This window comes from Cynara cardunculus (assembly GCF_001531365.2).
Source record: "Cynara cardunculus var. scolymus isolate 2C chromosome LG 11, CcrdV1, whole genome shotgun sequence".
Taxonomy (NCBI): domain Eukaryota; kingdom Viridiplantae; phylum Streptophyta; class Magnoliopsida; order Asterales; family Asteraceae; genus Cynara; species Cynara cardunculus.
Genome location: NC_037538.1, coordinates 12910927 through 12917810, shown reverse-complemented (window position 1 = coordinate 12917810; position 6884 = coordinate 12910927).

Sequence of the window (6884 nt, the reverse complement as noted above, 5' to 3'; positions counted from 1 at the left end):
GACGATTGAGATTGGGTTGTATTGGTTGCACAAATGTCATGGGTTGTATAATAATCAACCTATATATATATATATATATATGTATATATATATATATATATATATATATATTCTTTTTTGGTTACATGATTAATTTGTTTTACACTATCTACATTAGTGTGGCACCACATTTGTCACGTTTTGTTAAGCTACTTTTAGTTGTGTTCTAAAACTTCTCGTATTTCATTTAAATCTTTTATTTTATTTGTTTATTGTTTAAAAATCATAATAAGCCTAAATTGTGCATAACATACAATACAAACCACATCTTTGTGGTTGAGCTTGATTGGTTTCACACTTGGAGTTTAGTTTATTAAACAGGGAAGGGGTTGGACTGTGCGTAACAGACCACAAACACCCCTAAGGATTGGTAAACTCGTTTACCCTAAACTTCTATAAGCACCCTACTAACGTCTTTGCTCATGCTCGCGCTCTTGGCCAATGCTTTAATGTCTTCTTGTTGTCCCCCATATTATGAACAAGAAAGATGGTGACCGATGGTTGCGCTCAAAACACAAGTTGTGACACCTTTTGTAATGATTTTCGGAAAACTGTGACAAGAAATCAAATGATTTGGATGGGAATAATCGATTTGAACAAAGGGTTGCTGATAATGATGACATGCGGCTTTGAGGTTTGGAATGGCACTCTTACTAGACCAACATGAATCAAACCCCACACATATACACTTTCTAAATCGTTTTTCAACTGACAGTTGTATCGTGTTTAGTTTTGGTCTCGAGTTGCCTTTTGTTTAGTAGGTTTTGCTCATGTTTTTGCTTCTCTTGGACGTTCTTTGGTTAGTCTTTGTTATTGGTTTGTCTCTGTATTCTGCTTCTCGCATAATCATTGATCGTTAATATTATTGTCTTTCCTTTAAAAAACATTTGAATTTGAGGTTCGTTTCTCCCTCTAAAAACACATTAGTGTGTGTGTATGAGCAAAGTGGATGTGAAAACAAAGGGAAAAAACATCCCCTCGTATAGATTTGTAATTCATAATTGTGGTCAAAGATTATAAAGTTGGTTGACTCGTATACGTATTGAGAGTGAGAAAAAGGTATAAAAACACAACTTTTTTCCGATTGTCATAATCTTTGAACATTTGAAATTATGGGTCCCCGAACAAATAACAAAAAATCTAGATGATCACATGTATGACCAAAATACTATGTTGTTTTGGTTCATCGATAAATTTAAAATCTACTATTTATTCCATTGGTATTAAAATTTTCCGAATTTATGATTTTTTTTACGTAAATCACATATTTCGAAAAAAATTCATTCACGCCACGTCTCAAATAGGAAATGTTAATATTGTAAATATGATTTTAATTTTTGATGAAGTTTTAAACTTGGAAAAAAAAATTACATCTTTTTTGTAATTTGGTATTGTACAGGATTCAATTATTCAAACGAGAATATCTTTATTTTATGAGAACGCAAGAACATTTTTTTACCATAAACAATCATATGTGATACTATTATTGGATTACATATGATACTAAATCAGAGACGTGGATGACTTTTGATGCGATCTAGGTTGTAGGCCAAGTCGCTCTTACACTAGTAAATCCCTCACATGTACTATCACGAGTGATAAAAAAAGTGTTATTAATGTGATACTGTAATCCATCAAGACCATCACATGTTATACTAAACCGTAAACGTAGACGACCTTTGGTGCGACCTAAGTTGCAAGGCATGACATCCATACACCACCACGTCCCCTCAAATGTATTATCACATGTGATAAGGATGTTCTTGCGTTCTTGTAAAATGATAGTGTTCTCGTTTGAATGTCCATCAATATACATGCATACATGCCTGTATGCATGCATACATGCATGCATGCATACATACATACATACATACATACATACATATATGGGTGTCATCTTTTGTTAACCTTAATTTTGTGTTAACTATACAAACCAAAATGATCCAATAGGAATCCATATTGGTTCATGGTTAATAGTTTATTAAATATTTAATAAGTGAGGTAAAATAAATAAGAATATGTTTACAAAATATGGAAGTTACATTGTTCTTAAAATTTGGCTCTTTTCAAATTTGTATGTGTGTTTAACATATTATGATAGATATCATTCACAAATGAAATTTGTATGTGCGTTTAATATATTATGATGGAGTTACATTGTTCCTTGGTGATTATTGTTCACCAGTCATATATACGTACACATTCAGGTATGTGTTCACGGATGAACATTTTCATATATGTTATATTTTCATTGGTGAACAATGTTCATAAGTTATTCATATATAACAAATTGTTCATTACTTCACACCATTCATAAGTTACACATTACATATTAATAAATGAATGAATAATTAAAGCTTGATGTTTGTTTCAAAACGATGAAATAATTACCGGAAAAGTAATTAATGTTAAATGAAACCTCCCTATTTTTTTTCCAAAATTACCCTTTGTTCATTATTATTCACCTATATTTATTAAGCATCATTTTTTAATTTGTTACAAAAATTCTATGATGAATTTTATCCATAAATTACAAAGATTAAAGATTTTGATTGGTTCACAAAGTTAACACGATATATTGGATTAACAAATGAACCCACCCCTATATATATATATATACATATATATATATATACACACACACATACACACACACATAAAATGTGTTCACCACCCTATGGAACGTCTCTATCAAACCAGTTCCAAAGTCATTATCAGAGAGGTAAATCGCACAAGATCCTATTGGTAGAGGGCAATGCCTAGATTCAAACACGAGATCTCACGTCCATTTTTACCATCTCGAGAAAAAAAGAACTAACTAATGCAATCTATCAATTGTGATAGTAATTGAGATCCAATTAAAATTTTGAATTGCAATATCAATAGAATCTTTAAAACGATCAACCAATGTTGAAAAACCACTCGACGTATCTAAAAGACCTATTGTAATTGAACACATGTATTAAAGAGGCGAATGATGAAAATTAATCCCTGATTTGATACCCGTTGACAATGGTAGGTGGAAAGTTCCGACAAATAAAAATGAATATGCAATGTGAAAAGTTACCAAACAATGTCTGTTTTCATAGACTTTTTCATAGTTCACACATGGTACTCAACATTTCCACGTGAGTTTGTACACGTTATTAAGAATTTCTTTTTCAAGTTTGAATTTTATTTTTATCTTTACATCATATCAAGTTCAATTCATGAGTGAGTTTGAAATTAAAGATAATCAAGGATTCAAATTCGTTCTCACGTTTTTCACTTAAAAAACAACTCAGTATTAAATAGATCAGTTACTAATGATATAAAAATTTGTATACTAATTATAACTGGTTGATAAATAAACATGATTCCATTGAGACATTGACTCCTGCTTTTTGTAAATAACCCATTTATTACAAGAAGATGAGAATGGGGATACATGCATACATAAGATGAAGGAGGGAATGTGGTCCCTTAAGTTATGGAGCACGTATTCCACGTGGTATCTCTCACTTTAATAGATTTTGCACTATTGCCTCTAACGACGTCGTTTCCTTCAATCATACCAGCATCATCGTGACACATGTCAGACTGCTACTACTATATTATTGTATGTATGGTACTCTACCCATAATTATTATTGCAAGAGAGAAGCTTGTCCATTATTATATTAACTGTAGCTTTATATATATATATATATATATATATATATTTTATGTTCATAAATTTACTTTTTACATTTTTATTATATGATTTGATCTGATTTTGATATAAAATATGATATATATTTATATATAAAACATCACCTAATAACAAAAATTGTTTAAAATATATTCAAATATTCACAACATTGTTAAAAAAATGCATTATTTTAATAATTATTTATTTATAAAAACCAAAATAAATCAAAAAAAAAACATTAATGGGTCAAACCTAGTCCGACCCACTTTCACGTGCACTATAATTCCATCTCTTGACCCATTACGTCCATTTTTCAACCTCAAAGGTATCAATTTTCATGTTTTTTTGTCGTTGTAAAGACTTTTAGATTTTTACAAATCATGGTTCCTTAAATTACATGTTAACGTTGTTTCACATGTCGATCGTTAATCAGACTTTGTTTTTATATTTTGTAGGTTTGAATTTAAGTTGAATGTATGAATGGTGTCTGCTTTACGATTAGCAAATACGACAAGTTGATGTGGTTGGAAGGCAAACTTGGTAATGGTGGCTTTTTGTTCGGAATTAAATAATCAAATGCTTACCAGATGGTTTCAAACTTTTTTGAATTATAGAGTAAACTACATATTTGATCTCTGTGGTTTGTCGAATATAGCATTTTTTATCCTTACAGTTTTAAAAATTACAAGATGATCATCGTCGTTTGAAAAACGTTCCGATTTGGTCTCTCTCTTTAATAGTCGTTAGAAATTCCGTTAAGTGAGATATTTTCGTCCATTTATCGGGTTTGAAAAACCACATGGACTAAATTTATAGTTTGTTTTAACTTTTTATAGTAAAAGAAAATGTATTAGGTCCATGTGGTTTTTCAAAAATCATTTTTTATCTTTAAAGTTTGGAAATTACAAAATAACCGTTATGGTTGGTAAAAACGTCATGATTTGGTTCCTCATTTTAGCATCGTCAAAAAATCCATTAAACAAGAAGCGTTTTTGTTTTTTTATCGATTTTTTTCTTTAACCAAATCAAAATCCACATGTACCAAAATCATAAAATCGATTTTGATTTAAATGATATAAAAATTTAATAAATAACAAAAATGTTACTCATTTAACGGAATTTTTAATGTCCGTTAAAGAGATGATCAAATTCAAACGTTTTTTCAAACCACAATAACTATCTTGTAATTTTGAAAGGACAAGAACAAAAAAAAATTAATTTCAACAAACTATAGGGACCAAATTTATAGTTTACTATAAAAATAATAAAAGTATTAGTTGGTTTGCATTAGATAATGCTGATATATAGGTTTGTAAATGAATCGAACGAACACGAACGGGTCTTGTTCATGTTCATTTGTTTACGTTAACCAAACAAAGGCACGAACACAAACATTCAACAAACAAAATTTTAGGTGTTCGTGTTTGTTCATTTAAGAAGTAGGCGTGTTCGTTCATGTTCATTAATTAAGAAGTTAAATGAACGTAAACGAACGAACATAAACGGACAATTTTAAACGAACATAAATAAAGTAATAGACTAAGTTTAAATAAAGGTCCAAATTGGATTAGTCCAAAAACGTCTTTAACTCTTTATGGGTCAAGTTTCAAGATTTAAAATTTATTTATATGAAAATAAAATTAATATGAATATTTTTATGTATTAAACGAACATTCACGAACATAAATGAACGAATGAGACATTTACTCATATTCGTTTGTTTATCTAAATGAACAAAAAAAACTTGTTTATATTCGTTCATTTATTAAATAAACGAAGATAAATGAACTTCTCATGAACCATTGGATGAAGATTGGATTCGTTAGTGATATATCATTCCAAAAGAACAATTAAAAGGCGATAATAATTGATTATTTAATTAATTAAATATTGAACAAAACTTTTGCATCTTAATGTCTTATCACTAATTAATTTAAGCTACTCTTTGTCCCTTATCAGCATATAGGAAATATTCCACACCCACATTTTTTTATTTAATTTCTTAATAACTAATCATTTTTCCTAACCAAAAATGAAATACAACGATATATATCTTGATTTTAATATTTTATTGTATTTTTTATCTCAGTTGATGTTATAATACGGTCGTATGTGATTTTAAAAAAACGATAATGTTTTTATTTTTGAATAAAATAAAAATTTTAAGATGTCATAAAAATTTGACAAAAATATATCGACATTAGTATTAAAATTTCTTATTCTTTGTGTATTTTTTTAATTCAATTTTTTAATTTAAGTTCAATAACGAAATAATTTATATTTGGTTTAATAATATAATTTTTTTATAAATATATAATTAATTATTTTGTTAGAACTCGATAATTATCCTAATTATATTTTAAATTTGTTATATTTTAAAATGAGTTGTTTATCCTCTGTTTGATTCTGTTTATCTACAATTAGTTACATAAATTCAAACATGAAGCTTTAATAAGTTGTACTTACGGAGAATTTACTTGTAATCTTGAATTTTAAGTAATATGCATCAATAAACAGTACTTTATGCATAAAAAATAATTTTTAAGAGTTTTTATCAAATATTTTATAATATAATATAGATATTGTAATAATGAGATATAATCTCATTCATAAATCAAAAAACAAATTTAAAAAATTAACAATTTTGGTAATTTTAAAATTTTATCCTTTTCTTCAATCTCTCATTCGGCGTGAACATTTCACTGTGATACCTGTTGTATACAAGTTGTTATACATTAATTAGGATCATTCTCTTTATATACTCACTGATATCTACTGTATACACGTTGTGATACCCTAAGATACACGGCATGAAACCTAATGTATACACGTTGTGATACTCACTGAACATATTGTGTTACCATTGTATAGATGAGAAGAGGTGCAACAATACTGATAGGTATTAGGGTTGACTAAATCAATGAGATATGGGGAGAAAAAATTGGAAGATGGGTATAAATACGGAAATTGAATAGATGGAAACGGAATAAAATGTTATTAAAATTTAATTTCCTAGGTTGTCGTCAAAAACAATATTACTAATTTACCCAATATTATAATTTTAAATATATCTTTAATTATCCAAACGAGTGATTCACATTGGGTCTCATGGTTATCATAAATTACAAAGTTTTTATTTGACTAAGCTCACACACACACACACACACACACACACA